The following is a 20,229-nucleotide window of genomic DNA, read 5'->3' on the forward strand; positions in this document are numbered from 1 at the left end:
GTTATGCAAGTCACAAGTTTGCTCTAAGCAGACCTCTTGGTGATGTCAAAGTACAGCGAGAGCGATTCAAAGCGGATTTCTCCACGTGATAACTGGAATCGCTCTCGCGGTACTTTGCTGTCACTCGGCTGTGGGTTTTTGTAGCGCTACACCAGTCTGCTCCCCAGTCACTTTCGCGCCGCTATAGTAATTTCATATGCCGATTGGATCGCGCAGTTCGGCAGAAAGTCAAACACACCAAATATATAGCCTAATATGTATATGCATTTCAACCCGCTAAAGTAGCAAGTGTAGCATGCTAATGGAGCGGCGCGGCCGTGTGAATTTTTTGTGAAATGGGTCAGTTGCTGCTGATTCTTGCCATAGCTCCGTTGCCCAAATGCGCACGCATACGGTGCCATGTCATCATTGTGTACAAACAGTTAAATGGTCTATTAAGTTTTAAGATGAAGTCAAAATGAAACCGAGATGACCAATAAAATCAAACCAGTCAGACAGAGGTGCAACACAGGTCAGATGCGCAGTTAGTGGTTGTGCAAGAAAGATGTAGCCTAAGTAATCAAACGCTGACTATTATATACAGCAGTTTAATGACGAGAAATGTGAAACCGCAGTGACTGTCAAGGTGACAGGACAAGAAACATTACTGCAGTTGAGCACATATGGGTGTCCAGATTTAATGCGCTGCTCTTACTCCCTTCAGTAATTCACTTTCCGTTATTCAGCGTGTTTATTAACAAAATTCAACGCCACCCTTTAATTCTTGAAGATATGTTTTTTTACTGTATAATGATTAGATTCACTGTGTTGTGCTGCTAAGCTTGAACTTGAAAACGATGCATCACGTGCGCGGTACAACGCTTCATCCACCCGTAGTGCGCGTGCACGGAGTTTAAATGTTCATATTTTGGCTTGAACATTTTATTGCATTTAGTCCTAAGGCCTACCTGTTAAAGTCATTAAAGTTAATTAAATAACAAAAGAAGAGAAAGTGTGCAGCAGTGTGCCCAGGATGGTAAAATAATTATTACAATGTATTCCTAATGACCAACAAAAGTTTTCTGCATACTAATATGGTTTGAAATCTATAGGTATTTGATTCTTTGGTTTTCTGATTTATTAAAATTCATATATGTAGAGCAGGGAAATAAGAAGTTTTTTTCCTGGGGTGCATGCCCTAGAAAATACTTATATGGACCTCGGTATTTATAAAACCATGCAACGCGGCGTGTTTGTCTTTACATACACATGTTATGAAATTTATTATTTTAAACACACATTTCACAAAGTATATATTGTAAGTGTAAATATTCATAAACTCAACACTTCCGAGGCGTTTTTCTAAAAAATAATGTTTAAACTTTATTGGTGGTGGTTGAGAATAATTCCTCTTTCCATATGTAACGCATTTTAGCGCAATGTAAATGTATCATATTGTTATTCTTAATATATAAGAATACTAATATATTTTTTTACAACATTTATAATATATATATATATATATATATATATATATATATATATATATATATATATATATATATATATATATATATATATATATATATATATATATATATATTTATTTACATATATATATATAGATGCTTAGTACAATAGCTTTGCTTCATAGAAGTTTCTGTAATAAATCATTAAATCAATCACAAAACGTGTTGACAGTGGCAAATAAAATTCTTGTTAATTTAAACAAGGCAGAAAGGTGTATAAAACCGCTTTAATTAACAATATCTGAACTGTGCTCTTTTGCACACTTCTAATTTTCTCATGTCATAAGTTATAATTATTCATTAGATTTAATATAAATACGTTTTGAAAAGTGTTGAATGCGAACGTGTAAGATATCTGAAAGGCGACGCAGCGTGTTTGTCTCTACAGCCACATGTTATAAAATTATTACACACACATTTCACAAAGTACATATTGTAAGTGTAAATATTCATAAACTCAATATTTCTGAGGTGTTTTTCGTCCGCAAAAGGCACAGTTTCTCTGTTCGCTATTTTATTAGATGTAGCCTACGTCTTAATAATAACATAAAAATATCTGTTATGAGAAGAATTCCTCTTTCCATATGTAAAGCATTTTAGCGGAGTATAAATGTATCATATTGTTATTCTTAAAATATAAGAATACTACTATATTTTTTACAACGTTTTAAACTTTAAAACATGTCTTTTTTATACCACATTAATCTCTTTAAAATATTGATACTTTTTTGAAAAACTGACAATTATAAATATTATGAACAAACAATGAAACGGTGTCAAAATTCGACAACACAAATAATTAAGATATTCATTGTAAATAGCAACCCTATATCACGAGTCGCGTTTATTAGGCTCACACTAAATTATCTGTTGCACTTACTATAAATGCGCATTGCACGTACAGTCATCTTAATATTTGTATGCGCTGTTATGCTGGCAAGAAGGGGTTGACATATCACTTCAAAAACAGCAATTCAATGTAAAATATTCAGCAATGCCCTTATTAACTTCTGGAAACAATGGCAATGACAATGTTTTTATGCGCCACCTGGTGGATATTCTTTGAAGCGAAACACATTAAGGGAAAGGGAAAAGTAGCCCCCCCGAAAGCACTTGCAGAATGCTGCGGGACTCTGCGAGACGAATTGGCGAATGCCGCGGGAGAAAACGCGCGTTTTTAAAGGCCACATCTGTATCTATTGCGTGTCTTTAGTAAGTTCAGTCGTTATTTAAAGTGCGTGTTGCAGGTTAACCACCACTGTCGATTAATGGGTACATAAATCACTCAAGATATGTGTATAATTTTTTAAATGTCTCAAAAATGGTCTTAAAGACCACTTTTTTTACGTTTTTGGTATTAACGGTTTTTTTAACGCAATTCTGCGATGACGTCACGTTGGGGAGAAGTGGAGAAATACTCAGCCAGAGCCATAGAGATAGATGAGACATTTATTGCTGTTTAATACTTACGTATATAATTTGGAAATCATATATACATCGTAGGAAATATATAATGTGTTATACTGCAAAGTTACCATGCTAATTATTATTTATGATATATGTGGAGATAAATAAAACTTCGCAAATCTGCTGATTTGATCCATTCATGTCCTGACCACCAGGCTAGAGATTTTTAAACATCCTTAATCCACATTTACTAGTCTATCAAATAATATCTCAAATATATTGTTTTGTGAAATAAAAGGATGCTTTGTTATATTGTTTATGCGATTATAACGAATCACACGATCATTTTATATGCAGCAGCAGTCAGCAGCTGCAGCATACTCGGAACCGACCGCATACATACTGTAATAAACAGGCGTTCGGCGGCTTTTTACATCACGACAGGCTATGCCATTTGAGGAGGAACCGCTCATTGATCACCGTATTTTTATAAATCCTGTACATGTTTGGACCTGCCGAACAGGTTGAGCACTTTTATATACTTTGTTGAGCAGAGGATGCACAGTTTGACCAGCGGGCTGCGGGAACCGGCCGCACATCACGCCGCCAGACGGTGTTGCTAATATAACTCGAAATGTATAACTATTATCAGATCGGCCCGGGAAAGTCCCGACTCTCCCGATAGCCATTCCGCTACTGGCTGTAAGAAAGTGAGTGCGTTTGGGTCGCTGGTCCCCGCGAACAGACGTGACGTGCTTCACTCACCTTCCAGGATTAGAGACATGCTGCCAAAACCGTTTGTGCTGAAGATCGCATAAAGTTACACCCATTTCAGGCAGGATCATGGACCCCCTCAAGCCAGCATGCACAAGTATGTTAATTGTTTGTTTACTTTCTACACGAAGATATGCTTGCTAACGTTATGCTATCTGGCTGTCTGCCTATCTCTCTATACTAGCCTATCCATCTGTCTGTCTATCTATCTGTCTATCTATTTATCTGTCTATCTATCTGCCTGTCTATCTATCTGTCTGTCTATCTATCTATCTATCTATGTATTTATCTATTATCTGCGCTATCAGAACTGTACTTTACTCGTCTTTCTATAGTCATTCTCAATGCTCTCAAGGCGGCTTTGGTAAATTCTCACCCCAGCGTGACGTCATACAGTGCGTTGTGGGGGAAAGGAGAATCATTGCAAACCGCTGTACTTTTTCATACTTTTTCGGGTTTTTTGATACCCAACAACATAAAATCCAATGGATAACAGTTTAAATGTTTATTATCAACAAGCAAATTGCACAAATTCGTTGAAAAATTTTACCTGCAAAACGCCCTTTAACCCCAAATGATGGTTTGCGCAAGCTGTTAGTAAATGTGGCCCTTAAAGGGGTCATATGATGAATTTTTTTAATTTGTAAAATAAGTCTTTGGCGTTCCCAGAGTCCATATGTGAAGTTTTATCTCAAAACACCCTACAGATAATTAATTATAGCATGTCAAAATTGCCATTTTGTAGGCCTGAGCAAAATGTGCAGTTTTTGGGTGTGTCTTTTAAAATGCAAATGAGCTGATAAAATGCAAACACTGATCGCAATGATAGTGGTTTGTTGAAATAAACATGCTTCATCAGTCAGTGCTTTTTACTTTAATGTTTAAAATTAATTAATTAATTAAAATTACTAATTATTTGTCTTTAAAACACAACTTTGGTTTAGTTTCGATGAAGGGGTACTTGAGCCTTACTGATAGGGCTGTGGGGGTACTTAGGGCTAAAAAGGTTGGGAACCACTGCAATAAATGATATCAAACAAGGGACATCTCATTGAAAAGCTTCTACAAGAATTTACTTGAAAATCTTTTTAAATCATATTTAAACAGGGTCCAAGTCCAAGTGGAAAAAACACTCAATATTGATTAGAATTTCATGCCTGAGGTGGGAAAATGTATTTTCTTAAAGGTTTGACTAATCCACTATCACATGAAATGATCAAAAATATAACTATTTAAGGTATATATTTAAAAAAAGTATGACCCAAAAGGCACCCATCTCAGAGAATGACTCTTGAGCTTATTTGTTATTAGGCTGTGTTCGGGTTGTTGATTGGTGCACACTGGTTCAGAATTTATAACCGTAATGTAGCCAAGAGATAAAGTAATGTTGCATGTCTCGATAGCTTGCATGTTGTGATCTTTCGATAAGTTAGCTAGCATGTTGTGCCTTGCCACAAATGTAGTGTAATGTTTGTAAATGACTACCAAACCACATTAAATGTTTTATGTTCAAAATGCAGGTTCCTTAGTTTATGCATGTAATCCATCCAGAGTGGTAAGAATTTGCGCTCCGCGCTCAAAGCATTTCATAATAACTCCGCGCCATCCTTTTTAACGTCTCACTCCGTTTTCGCTCCACTGTAAATTTCCATTCTTTTTTAAAACTACACCAACCTCGTTGGCTCATTAAAATATCAATGGCCACTGAGAGTCTACTGCAGCTCTGTAGCAGAAAGCACAATTTATTGTCTAAATCTAATAAAGCATATGGCAATGCATAGGCAAAGGGTGAATCAACTCCAGAGTAAGGATAGGAGGATTCACACCATTTTATTTAATTCCACTTTGCATTTTTAAATTCCACTTTGCATTAATTGATTTGTTTTTCTTTATAAACACAAGCTAGATTGACGTGATTGGCGCTCATCTTTTGCTGTGCCAATCTTTAAACCCTGATCTTTCATGAATCCTCACATTGTGCTGCTGTTACGTAGTGTTCCCTATGTCCCTGTGTTTTGTTATACTTGTGTTTTGGTTTATACTTATTTCTCTGTGTATTATGTGGTTTACTTGTGTACCCTTGTTCCTAGTTGTATCTCCCTGTGTTAATTAGTGTCTCCGCCCCCTTGTTTGTTACCATGGATATTCATTGTGATCATGCTTCTCCCCTTGTGCGTTATCCTGGTTACTCATTGTTTCTGCTCTGTCATTGGTCTTAGTCATGCATTTATACCCTGCCTGTTCAGTCCCTGGTTGTCGTTCGTTGTATGATGTCGCATGTTCCTAGTGCTTCCTGGTTCTCGTTTTTTGCCTTGTTTACACTTTTTTACATTGGAATAAACTGCACTTGGATCCGCATCTTGCTTCATCTTGTTGCTTACCTGGTTTCAACCGTGACAGATGCACTTTAAAAACAATTCACGAGTGCTCTCCATAAAATGTAAAAAAAGGTGCTCTTACGTTTAAGATGTAAACACATGGGGCCCTATTTTAACGATCTAAGCGCATTGTCTAAAGCGCACAGCGCAACGTCTAAATGGGCGTGTCCGAATCCACTTTTGCTAATTTAACGACGTGAAAAATGGTTTGTGCGCCGAGCGCATGGTCGAAAAGGGTTGGTCCTATTGTAATGGGAGTATTTTGGGCGTAATGTGCAATAAACTAATTAGAGTCTCAGCTCTCATCCCCTTTAAAAGCCTGTTGCACTGGCGCTATGTCTAATCCCTATTTAGATGACGGACTTTGTAAACTGAAAAACTAAGCGGAGGAAGAAGATCCCCAGTTTAAGATTAATGTTAAAAAATGTGTTGTTTTTCACTTGTATTGAAATTGTTAATTTTTTTATTAAAACCTTTAAAACCCGTTTTCTTTTAGTCATGGAAGTAAAAAAGCAGGCTTTTAATTGCTTTAAATGTATGGCTATCCAATATCATCAAAAAATAATTTACAAGTATGTAAGATAAGGTTTGTACTCTAAAAATACTTTATTTGTAACAAACAGGAGATAAAGAAATTACAAACGGCTCTCCTCACGTTTCAGCACTTTGGACAGCGTTTTTTTAGCAAAGAGTTTTTTTAAGCATTACTTAAAATGTTTATAATCTCACGATATCCACAGGTACAGAGTCATCATATACAATAAATCCGTGAGGTAGAATAAATAAAAAAAAAACATTTAAAAACAGATGCATTTGTTCAAAGCAAAGCATTTACTTACCAGGCTGCAGGTGAAGCAGCTCTTTGCGCCTTCTAACGTCTCATAATTAGTCCTCATTTAGGTCCAAGAGACTCAATAATAATCTTTTACATTCAATCCTTTAATCTTTCATATTTAAAAGCATTTTTATGCTGCTGCGCATTCATGTACTTTGTGATAAGCAAACCCGCGTTGTCCTCCGGTTTATAGGCGCATATTACTAATGCGCTCTTTAAATAACATAAAACATATTGCGCCATTGACTTTAGACTTTAGAGCAGGTTTTTGTTGGTCAATGGCGTAGTCTACTTTAGTTGCCTCAAAATAGCAACGCGCCAACAATGCGCCTGAACACACCTCGTTTTTCAGACCAGAACGCCCATGGGCGCAAAGGGGGCGCAAAAGCATTTGCTATTTAAACAACGCGGCGCTAAACGTGAAAATTAGGGTGGAAACTAGCGAAAGACACTTGCGTCGCGCATTGCGCTGCATTGCGCCGGGTGTAAGATAGAGCCCATGGTCTGTCCCTACAGAATCAAACTTAAAATGCAAAACTAAATTTATTTTTTTCCCCAAAACCTCCAAGGTGCCACCTGCCAATTGTAACAACCTAACACCTCCAAGCATAAACGCTCCCCATAAATTTATTTAAAAAAGCTATACGTTCAGAAAGTAATGATACAAGCCTGTAGGCTTGCCAAAAGTCAAGAATTTAAGTCGTTTTTTTTCATGTGATTATTGTCAGGGGCAGAGTGGGACCCAAAAATCTACCGGGAAATATTTATAGACCACCAGCCCTCTGTGGTCAAAAAAAAAGGAAAATGGTTCCCTGTAAATAAGCAAATGCTGAAATCTAAAATTACAATAAAATGACTGCACAACAACATGAAATACCAAGTGTAATAATTATTATTTAAAAGATCTTAGAGTCCTAGTTTTATGTAAGCTAAAGCTTAATGTGACAAAATGTCAGTAATCGTGTGATAACGAAAATATAACAAGGCCTAGACTAACTTGCATGTTTTGAGCAGGTGTTGTCAGTGAACAGGCTGTTAAACTGTTGGCTAAGTTACATACACTCATGAAAAACTGATGCTGATTATCTGGGAAAGATTCTCTAACAGCAGTTAAGTTGTCATTGTTTGTGTCAAAGTTGTGCATTTGTTGTAACATTAAAACAGGAGATCAGACTTACTCTGTGCTGCTGCTTAAAGTGATGCTCAGAGCTCCATTCCTCTGTGGTTGTGCGAGGCTATGCTTTTTTATTGGTTGTTGCGTTAAATCTTACCCAGATACAACAGTGCTATTTTCCGATTGGCTGTTGTTGGGCCTCTTTCTTTTTTTTTGATTGGCTGATAAGCGGCACGTTCGACTAGAACTCCAGGGGAGACGGGCTTGATAGAGAGAACGGTGCGGCCAGATACGGTACATTTTGAGTGCTGCAGGATATTAAATATATGGGGCCCTATTTTAACAATCTAAGCGCATTGTCTAAAGCGCACAGCGCAACGTCTAAATGGGCATGTCCGAATCCACTTTTGCTAATTTAACAACGGGAAAAATGGTTTGTGCGCTGAGCGCATGGTCGAAAAGGGTTGGTCCTATTGTAATGGAAGTATTTTGGGCGTAAAGTGCAGTAAACCAATGAGAGACTCAGCTCTCATCCCCTTTAAAAGCAAGTTGCTGGCGCTATGTCTAATCCCTATTTAGATGACGCACTTTGTAAACTGAAAAACTAAGCGGAGGAAGAAGATCCCCAGTTTAAGATTAATGTTAAATAATTGTGTTGTTTTTCACTTGTATTGAAATTTTTATTTTTTTATTAAAACCTTTAAAACCCGTTTTCTGTAGTACTGTAGTTTTTAGGCAGGATCATGACAGGCCCATGTTTTGTGTGCTAGCACATAGCCTTTTGTTTGGGCTGTGTGCTTGCATGTCTCGTTACCTGACCCCACCCCCTCTATCTCCTCGTTAATCACCTCATCGTGACTCGTGTCACCTTTTCCCCTCTTGATTTGCTTCCTTATTTAATGCCCTTGTGTTTGCTGTCTTGTGCCAGTTCGTTTTGTAAACTCACATGTATATAGTATAAAGTTTGTCAAGTCAAGTCAAGTCAAGTCAAGTCAAGTCAAGTCAAGTCAAGTCAAGTCAAGTCAAGTCAAGTCATCCTGTTGTGTAGTCAAGTCAAGTCAAGTCAAGTCAAGTCAAGTAGTCCTGTTGTGTAGTCTTTGTCAAGTTTTTCTTTTGTTTTAGTCAAGCAGTTTTTACCATTTACCTATTCTTGTTATTTTGCCCCCTCGTAGGTTTTGCTTTTCTGTGTGTTTCCCAAATAAAGTCTTTGAGTTCATCCATGTTGTCTGCATTTGGATTCTGCCTTCACCAACCCTGACAAAAAAACAACTTTGTTTTTTAGCAATGAAATTAGTGCACTTTAAGAGATGCAATAGGCTTTGAAACCTTTGAGCTCACACTGCCGGGTTTATATGGGCCCTACGAGTGTCCTGTCCCTGGCCCATGCCCAGACTTATATAGGCAAAGGATCTGCCCGAAATGGCAGGCTTGAACACCACTGGTCTGTGATTTTTACAGATGTTAACGCATAGGCTTTAGTCTATCGTTGTCATGGTCTTGCCAGACCTTTGTGTTAGATTGAGGTCTGATTTCCTATGGCAAGATCATGGCAGTACTGTGTTCTGTGTGGGGACACGTGGAGTCATATTGTGTGTGGCTTCCACGTGTTCTCAGTATCTTGTCACTGTCACCAGTGCCGGGTTAAGCCTTTGTGAGGCCCTGGGCTAAAGCTGGTTTGAGGCCCCCCCAATATACACTGAAAAAAACTAAAGGCTGGATTTACTAAGTGCCCCGTTGCGTAATTTTTTTAGTAAAACTTACTAAAAAAAGGGGATGCAAAAACGATGCACTGTCTATATTTTTTAGTAAATCCAGTGTTTTTTACAGCGTATGTGCAACATTAAATGGCTAAAATTATCTAAATAAATTAAACAATATTATCAAATAATTTTACAATCAGAAATAGCCCAGAAAATAACATTTATTTAATAAAACTTACAACAAAAAGTGCCTCTTTCTGCTCTTCTTTAAAAAGAATTCTTCAATTAAATCATTAAAATCAAGTTGACGCAAAAGTAGGCTGAAATTATTTAAATAAATTAAACAATATTATCAAGTAATAATTTTACAATCAGAAACAGCCCAGAAAATAACATTTATTAAATGCAACTCACAACTAAAAGTGCTTCTGTCTGTTCTTCTTTAAATATAATTCCTCAATTAAATTATTAAAATCAAGTTGACGCAAAAGTCGGCTGAAATTATTTAAATAAATTAAACAATATTATCAAGTAATAATTTTACAATCAGAAACAGCCCAGAAAATAACATTTATTAAATGCAACTCACAACTAAAAGTGCTTCTGTCTGTTCTTCTTTAAATATAATTCCTCAATTAAATTATTAAAATCAAGTTGACGCAAAAGTAGTAGAGCCCAGAATTCTCAGCCCGAGTCCGACCCGAGTCGGTCCCATTAGGAATCTGTGTCCGCAGATATAGTTACTGCATCGCGTATGTTTGTGAGTAGAAGTCTGTGCTGTCTGCTGTGAGGTTTTTATGAGAGAAGCACAAACTTTTTAATAGTCTATTTAATATGTAAAACTTGAATTTGAAATAAAACTTACTGCGGAGAAGTTAATGAGATCTCTATCGTCTCTCTTGCTACGTGACACAACAATTATTTATTATTTCAAATCCGTTTACAAGATAAATATATATACATTATGTTGTTAAATTGATGAAATTATCTTGCTATATATGCTACATTTATTATGAGAAGCCTTTTCTTTTTACTGTTACACTGTAGACAGTAATATATGTATTTTATATAAAACTCTATGGTCATGAGAGCACATTATCCATTATCTGTTGGTTCATGTTGGTCTAGTTTAATTCAGGGTAATCCTTTAATAAAATGTATAATATGTTATAAAATATTTTATTTTTTGTAATATTCACAGCGCACATTCTCTCGGATCGTTTTAAAACATTTTAAATCATTCTGCAAAATTCTGCATAGATTTTGCAAAAGAAATCCGCAGAAATAGCAAAAAATAACTGCTTACACAGCTTGTACAGCTGTACTCTTGCAGCAATTAAAGCAGTTCAGTTTTGTTTTAAATTGCAAAATAGTTATATTTCTTTTATATTTACATTTTAGAGCAGTTTTTGTTTGTTAAAGTTTTTATGATAACTAGTGGTTAGCGGCCGACAGCAAGTTGACGACATGTATGATGAATTGAGCCTCTAAATCAACACTTCACTTGCCTATAATAACAACTATTTAAAATAAATATTTTCAGCATATCACAATGTTAGTTTAAACGTTTATTATCAACACACACTATTTTTAAAAAGCGAAGTTGCTCTGCTGCTCGCAGTTGCAACGGGTGCAGAAATAAAAAAATAAAAAAATAAAAAGGGCTATACAAAACGAAACGAAATAAACATGAAACAGAATAAACATGCATGTTGCCTTATCTTACAACTTCGCTTTTGCATATACATTTTTTTAATGTAAAGACTTACCACAGAAGATGGCTATTCGTGTATCCATCAAACAGTTAAACTAAGAAAAAAGTCGATCCATACACAAACAAGAAATAAAGACACAGCCTTCTTACACAAAATTAATACAGGGAGAAGTCTTTAATAGATTATGTCTTGGATGCTATGTCTTACGTTAAAAGTGTACCCGTTAAAATACTATTACTGCAGTTAAAGAGTTTATTTTGATCATGGTTTGATCTGGATAATTCTGAAATTACTTTTCAGTCATTTGCGATGTTACAAGGTTGAACGTCTACACGTATACATGATTTGCGAGGTACATTTGCAAATTATTCATAAATAATACCTCTGTATTTTAGAAGTAATCTATACTCAAACTCTAAAAACAGCAATGTGATTGCCGATGCGCTAAGAGAGAGAGAGAGAGAGAGAGAGAGAGAGAGAGAGAGAGACTGCGGCCTTGTAAAAGAGTGGAAATGATCGATGTTATTTGAAGTCGGCTCTTAAAGGACAAAATATCCCATAAGCTATTACGTAGCTATTATACAATTTTTTTCAGAACATTCTTGCGACCCAGTGGTTGGGGGCCTCTGCTCTAGGTAGCACTTACGCATAATTACGTCAATCAAAATGTTTTTAAAAACTCAAAATAGAATTGTCTCGGAGGCCCCTAGTGTTCGGGGCCCTGGGCTGCAGCCCATGTTGCCCATTAGGATAACGCGGCCTTGACTGTCACGGTCTTGCCAGACCTCTGTGTTAGATTCAGGTCTGATTTCATAGGGCAAGATCATGGCAGTACTGTGTTTTGTGTGGGGACATGTGGGGCCCGTTTCAGAAAGGTGGTTAAGTGAAAACTGCTTTGTTTCAAAAAGGGAGGTACTGTAGGTTAAACCTGAGACAGCGCGGTAAGTCAAGCCTGTTTCAGAAGGAGAGGTAACTTAAACTCAGAGTCTGTTTCCGGAGTAACATACTCTCTGAACCTAACCTGGTCGGGAGCAGGTTTTATCCTGTAAACTCTGAGTTTCTTGTGGTCTCCTCCCCATTTTTAAAGGAGTAGCGGTGTTTAATCTTGTTAGTTGCTTTAGTACATTCATTCATTGTGCACATTTTTATCATGTACACTGTAAAAAATTTTTAGCTGTCTTTAAGTTATAATTAAATTGCCAGTGCAAACCATTTGAACTTACGACTTTATATTTTTATATATTACACTAAACTTTCAACTAAAAAAATTAAAACAGTAAATTGAAATGACTTGTAAAGCTAATATACTTAGGTGCATAGATCGTCTTAGTGACTAAAATGTCATGTACTTTTATAGAGAATCCTGTAGATGATGATGTTGCATTCATTTGTAGAAAGTTCGATTTATGTCGCGAGAGGATTTTGAGACCCCGAGTGGTTTTTTATCATATCCACTTACATTTATGTGAGCAAAATTATTATTTTTTGCAGTCATTTTAGATATCTAAATATCCTTATATGACTAATATCAGTCTTTGTGGTGCTCTTACATCTAAACAGTTGTCTTGGCATTTCTTATATGTCTACTTGTCATTATCGCTGGTCTAGAGGGTAGTACTGTGTGCAGTGGTTAGGGCAGACGTACTGTCGGCGATCGGAGTTCGAATCCCGGCTCGGCGAGTTTCTCTTTTATTCACGACAAACATTTGTAAAGTTCGTAGCCTTTAATGACAAAGTATTATGCTTAATTTCATTTTTAGCTTAGCTGCTGTCATAATTTTTGTCCATGGGATTGCATCTGCATGTAAATGAATATACTAACGTACAGTCCTCAGTATATTTACTTCGGATATTTTAACTGTGATAAAAATTAAATGTACGCATTTACTAGAGTAGCAATTTGCAAAAACAACTTCTTTCTTTAAAATATACCGTAAAACTTCAAATAATTGCCCGGGCTTTTATTTTCCCAAACCTATCATCACACCAGGCGTCTAAAAGAGACAGGCGTCTATAAGAGACAGGCTTTTAATTTAATTGTTCCAGCATGACAGCAGGAGGTTACCACATATTACGTTTTATTTTTAATTTGAATGTGTTTAACAAATTAGTTCGTGTAATAACAACAGTCTTAAATTATTGGCAGTATAAATAAAGCAAACAATGATATGTTTTTTTATTGGTTGTTGCGTGAAATCTTACCCAGATACAACAGTGCTATTTTCTGATTGGCTATTGTGTAGCCTCTTTCTTTTTTTTGTATTGGCTCGCTCGACTAGAACTCTAGGAAAGACGGGCTTGATAGAGAGAGAGAGCAGTGCGGCCAGATACATTTTAGGCGCTGCAGCATATTAAATATGATAAATAGTGTTTCCGCGTGAGAAATACAATGTGTGGCGGGAGTCCATGCATGACAAAAGACTGAAAGCCCGGCTATTATCAGCGGCCCCAAAACACTAAGGGAAAAGTCCTGACTCTCCCGATTGCCACTTCGCTACTCTCATCATCACCTCAATTCTGGCGACGAAGCTTGTTGTGTTGTCATAGTGATGAGTAAAGCAACGACTGCGTCTGTCACGTGACATCTACCGGTAAGCAAAAAAAACTTTAGCGTGTTCAATCTGCACCATAGAACTGTCTTAAACAGACTATCTACGGGTTTTAGAAGATTAAATACAACCCGAAACTAAAAAACAGACCAGGCCTTTATTTGAGACAGGCGTTTATTTACCCAAACCTGTCGTCACACCAGGCGTCTAAAAGAGACAGGCGTCTATTTGGGACTCGGCTATTATTTGAAGTTTTACGGTATGCTCGTAGTTGCATTACACTTGCAGTAACACCTTCGATTTTAGTAGTAAAAATGTGTTGTTTCTGTGTTAAGTTTAGTCTCATCATCTAATGTTACCTGTTTTACCCCCACATGGGTGTTTTGTGTTGAGTCGTGTAATAAATCTTCAGTTTATTTTACGTTTGTCTGCACTTGGGTTCTCTTCACCAAACCAGTCGTGACAATCGTAAAACAATAATTTTCCCCAGAGTCGTATAAAAAGAGAGTTACGACACTCACATAGACATCCGTTGTAAGAATGGAATGCGGAAGTAACAGCGTGTCATGGAGTGACGCATAGTTACAAACGCAGCACTGAAGCCCATTCACTTCAATGGCACCTGCTGGTAAATCGATGAAATTACCGTTTCTCTTTACATTTTCAGACATTTTATGAATATAGTCAACAATGATATTTTATGAACTCTGCTGTAGGTAATGATTATCATTAATAATAACTAGTAAAATTTTTATATTTCAATGAGTTGTGTATAATGTGTGATTAATATAGATTGAATGGTTTAATATTTTATTACTGGTGGCCATCTACTTTATACTTATCTTTTTTTAATATATTACGAGTAACACTAGGGGGCAACAGCGACAAGCTAAATGCCTTATAAGAAAGTCACACTGCTTCACAATGCTGCTATGTGTTTCATTGTGTTTGATAAGTAATACGAGTGATGTATCCTCGAAAATCATGTATAATTATATTAACATTTAATGTGTACTATAAATACAATTAAATATGAATTTAGTGTGTTTCTGTTATGCTTCACTGTTACAAATAACCGCGTTGGCGATCTTTTTTGTGATTTTAATATTGTAAAAGTGTAGGAATTATGTTTTTAGCAGATTGGTAGGCATTTATATAGCCATATTTTTGCTACAAAAATAAAAGATAAACTGTGTTGCTGTAGTTGGTATAGATAACCACAGTTATCTTTGGGTTACCATTAACTGTTTATCTTTATTAACATCACTCCCTAGTAAAAAAAAACATTATAAACATAGTAAGTATAGTGATCAATTCACATTACAAGCTAATATTTACCTAAAAAAGCTGAAAACCTATGCAAACAGATTGACAGCCCAGCTTGGGTTGGAACTGTAGAACGTTACATGAATCACGTGACCGCGCGGTGGCGAGATCAAAGCGTTTCGTAACTCTATTATTATACGACTCTGGTTTTCCCATACACTATAAAAAATTCTGTGCTTCCTTAAAATTTTTTGTTGAATCAACTCGGATTTACAAGCCATTTCAACTTACTATTATTTATCTTGACTAGAGATGAGATGACTACAGGTGAGTTGTTATAACTTACACATTTAAGTTGACTTTTCTCAACTATATTTTATAAGTTGTGACAACTAATTTCTGTTGACATGACTTGTAAATCCGAGCCGATTCAACAAAAAATCCCAAGGCAGCAATGTCCTTTCTACAGTGTAGCATAATTTGTTGATGCAATGCTCATTCCTGTTATCTCAGGTATGAGTAACGTTATCATTTTGCTTTGTGGGTATTTCTTAATGCTGGCTTTCTTCACTCATTTAGTACCAGTATTCAAATCTAAATTGTCTTCTATAAGGGAACTGCTAAATCTCTACGTTTTTCATTTTATTGATGTTATACCGATAGGATCAAGTGTGTAATTTTATTATATTTTTTTTTTTATGCTGACAGTCGTGTTGACTTACCAATCAATGGGATTTTACTGGAGGTAGATGGCAGCTTGTCATTAAGAATCAGAAGTAACACAGAAATGGACAGCAGTAAAGTCACTTTAAAGCTCAGCTTGTCTGCTACAGATGCCTTTATGAAGAACGAGGCAACATCCAGCACAAGGAAACTGAATACTGGAAAAATTAAGTTGATTATATACAACAGAGGTCTCCTCCTGATGGTGATCTGCAATATGAAAATATAAACAGTAACAACAATACAGTCCAAATAATTTATGATGTTACAGCCTGTCTGTATAATTCTGCAATTCTGAAACTATTGGTGACTGATTATGCAAGTAAAAAGTGAACATTCAGCCTTCGGATCAGCTATCTATGTCAGATTATATGTATTGTAATTTTTAGGCATTTGAACTGTATATTATACTACATTGTACTGTACTGTACTGTAAATACTGTTAATTATAATGGACACCCTTTCTAAACAACAGGTTTCAATTTCAGGAATTTCACAATGAATGTACTGTATACAATTCCATTCTAGAATATTGTGTCTTATATGCATCTTAAATTTGTGCAGAAAGCAATGCCCGGGTCCTGGCACACAATTTTAATTTATCTCAGAGGATATTTTTTCAGGGTTTCCAGACCAGATTTACTTAGCTATTTTGGTATGCTCCATACATTATGCACATGGTCAATGTCATTTTGAGACAGAAGTTTATAAATATATAAGAGTTTTAACATTATCATCATGATGGATCTGTTTGCTCTCTACCTCAAATGCAATGCGACTTCTTTTGACCCACAAAGTCTCGGAATAGGTTGTTGTCATATTTATATCGAGCAGTTCCCACTCTCCCTCAGTCTGAAAGTTCTGCTTGGATTCAAAGGCAAGGAATTCCTTATCTGTGCCTCCCATCAATGTTAGCTGATTGTCTTTGGGAAAATATAAACAAGTAATACATGTTAAAATTTGACAATCAAACAATTCATGTGCACAACTGTAACTGTTATACATCATTTATGTGTTTGTTTTTAACCTTCATATGTTAAAGATTGAAGAGTTAAACTGCAGTTTTGTGTGTCAAATGGAAACCTGTAGAGATCCATCTTACAGGTTGTGGTCAGAGATAAAATATCCATTGTCGACTGAAAGCCATAACAATATAACTGCAGATATGGAGACTCCTTCACTGCAACCTCTGTCTTGACAACGCAGTCTCACACCCATGGCGTCAATATTTGACGACACTTGACCATGCGTCAATATGTTGACGCGGAGGGTACCCCTTTCGCGTCATTTTTTGACGAACTAGGGACTTCAATACTATGAGGTACGCGAAATTCTCTTTCCTATTTTCTTACCATTTTCTACCATTTTCGCGTCAGTTTAGGGTTAGATTTACATAATGACATCCCTACCCAAACCTATCCCTAACCCCAATGTCAGGTGACAACTGTTTAATTTCGCGTACCTAATAGTATTGAAGTCCCTAGTTCGTCAAAAAGTGACGCGAAAGGGGTACCCTCCGCGTCAACATATTGACGCATGGTCAAGTGTCGTCAAATATTGACGCCATGGGTGTGAGACTGTGTTGGTCTTGACGCTGAATCAACAAAACAAAAAGCATCAGATATTCAAATCAAATAAAAAAATATTTTCAATGTAGTAAAGTATAGTTTTAGCCCAGTATATGCATGGGTGTTCAGCACAGATTTGACCTACACACAAAGACGTCATAGTGTGAGTAGAAATGACGAGTGTGCCCAGATTTGACCCAGAGGTTATCAAATGAAGGGCGGTGGCCCAGATGTGGCTCTGTCTCTAAATTGGTTTCAATGTAACAAATAATTATTAATTTAACTTTCAGTGAGAGCTTTTTTAGATGTATGAATAAAAATAATGTTGCAAAATGGTTTAAAATAAGTGAAGATTGGTGTTTTTGGAGTTGTTTAATCCTTTGGTAAAACGATATGGCCAACATAGACTTGATACTTCAGGAATTCAGAGACTTATACCAAGAAAACAATGTGAGTTTGGGGGAAGTGGTGTTAGAGTTTTTTCTCTAAAGGTAGACCCCATGCAAGCTCAGGTGTCACAAGAAGTTTAAAAAATATCCTGGTTAAAGGGGCCTTTGAGATTTAGTCTGGGCTTTACAGACAGTATTTTCAGATCTGGAAAATGCGCACTTCCACATCTTCACCGGAAGTTTCTGAGGTTTTCTTTATGGAGGCAAAGCGTACCAAAACCTTGGCATTTTAAAATGAAAATGATCCTCGTTTATACTGGCATTTTAAAAAGAATCTTCATCCACACTATACACCAGTGGTTCCCAACCTTTTTAGCCCTAAGTACCCCCACAGCCCTATCAGTAAGGCTCAAGTATACCTTCATCGAAACTAAACCAAAGTTGTGTTTTAAAGACAAATAATTAGTAATAATTTTAATTAATTATTTAATTTTAAACATTAAAGTAAAAAGCACTGACTGATGAAGCATGTTTATTTCAACAAACCACTACCATTGCGATCAGTGTTTGCATTTTATCAGCTCATTTGCATTTTAAAAGAAACACCTAAAAACGGCACATTTTGCTCAGGCCTACAAAATGGCAATTTTGACATGCTATAATTAATTATCTGTAGGGTGTTTTGAGATAAAAGACTTATTTTACAAATTTAAAAAATTCATCATATGACCCCTTTAAGGGCCAGATTTACTAACAGCTTGCGCAAACCATCATTTTGGCGTTAAATAACGACTGAACTTACTAAAGACACGCAATAGATATTTAGCTCTGAAAAATTTTTGCGACCTTATTGCATATGCATTTGTGGAAGTTTTCCTACATTAACATTAATGCGAGGAGAGTATTACATTTTGCCAGAGGAACATACTTTAAAATAAATATATAGTTTGCCAAGCCATGCTATGTTTAATTTGCTGGAGAAAAGAGGAGGAGAAGTCACGAGGAGAAGTAAAATCAGGTATTTCAAAACTTATTTTACCCTTCATCTTTCGTCCTCCGGTTCATAGTGTACTTTTACTTAGCTGGAATTTCACACTCCACAGTCTGCATTTTCATTGCGATGTCCTGCCGAGGTCTCTTATTTGCGACCCTGTACTAATTTGCGCTGCTCTAATAGATTGCAGTGTTCATTAGAGAAATGTGCTTATGTCATTATTGTGCCTGTGTATTTTATTTGCGCCTTTGTAGTAAATCACACGCAAATTTTCAACTCCGGCGCTTATTTGGAATTGAGCTCTTACGTCCTTTTTAGTAAATGCCCTAAAATAGTCAGATCGTTCTTGAGTTGGACACCGCTATTGCGTTTTGGATCATGCAGCGCATTTACTCTTGACGGCTAATTATATTAATGATAAGATTAAAATTACAAAGTTGTCCTTTTTACAATGCTTTCCTCACAAAAATCAATCGTAGGTCAATGACTGGACAAACGAAAGACATTTTTATTAAAAGTAAATGAGATCAAAGCAAAATGTAAATCTTTTCGCGTACCCCCTGGAAACTCTTCACGTACCCCCTGGGGTACGCGTACCCCCGGTTGGGAATCACTGCTATACACGACCATAAACGCATGAAACATGACTAATCAAGTAACTGGGTGTCAGGGTCCTGCTTTTGAGTTATGTTTTGTATTTGTCTAAGTCATGATTGTAGGATTCTGGCAGTTCTATATGGAGGTTCATGGCTTTGTGTATTGAGTCATGTGCCCCCGGTGTCTTGTCTCTTGTCCCTGCCCCCTCGTTCTCCTGCCTATTGTTAATCATTAGTTTATTCCCATCACCTGTTCCCTCCTCGTTATCTTGTTTGGTTTTCTTATTTAATGTCATTGTTTCTTTGGCCCTGTGCAGGATCATTTTGTACCGTCATGTTAGTGCTGTTGTGTGGTTTAATCTAGTGTTCTAAATTGTGTCAAGGCAAGTAGTTTTACTGTCTTGGTCTTGTTGTGTTGCCTTGTTTAATGTTGTTTGCCCCCACGTGGGCATTTTGTTTCTTCTGTTATTAAAGTGTCTTTGTTTAAACCCCCCATCGTCTGCTCTTGGGTTCATCAGTCAGAGTTCCTGACAGAATGATCCTGCCTACACTGAACCCAGCGACGATGTTTGTTCCAGTGGGGTCCGTTCCATGTCAGAGGATCATAATCTTCTACACCCTCACAAGCCAGGGACTTAGGGAGATGGAAGCCCTGTTGGCAGCGGCGCAGTCAACCAAGCCCGCGCCGCCGACCGAGCCCGCGCAGTCCGCGC

The sequence above is a fragment of the Misgurnus anguillicaudatus genome, chromosome 19 (genome assembly GCF_027580225.2).
Source record: "Misgurnus anguillicaudatus chromosome 19, ASM2758022v2, whole genome shotgun sequence".
In the NCBI taxonomy this organism is placed as follows: domain Eukaryota; kingdom Metazoa; phylum Chordata; class Actinopteri; order Cypriniformes; family Cobitidae; genus Misgurnus; species Misgurnus anguillicaudatus.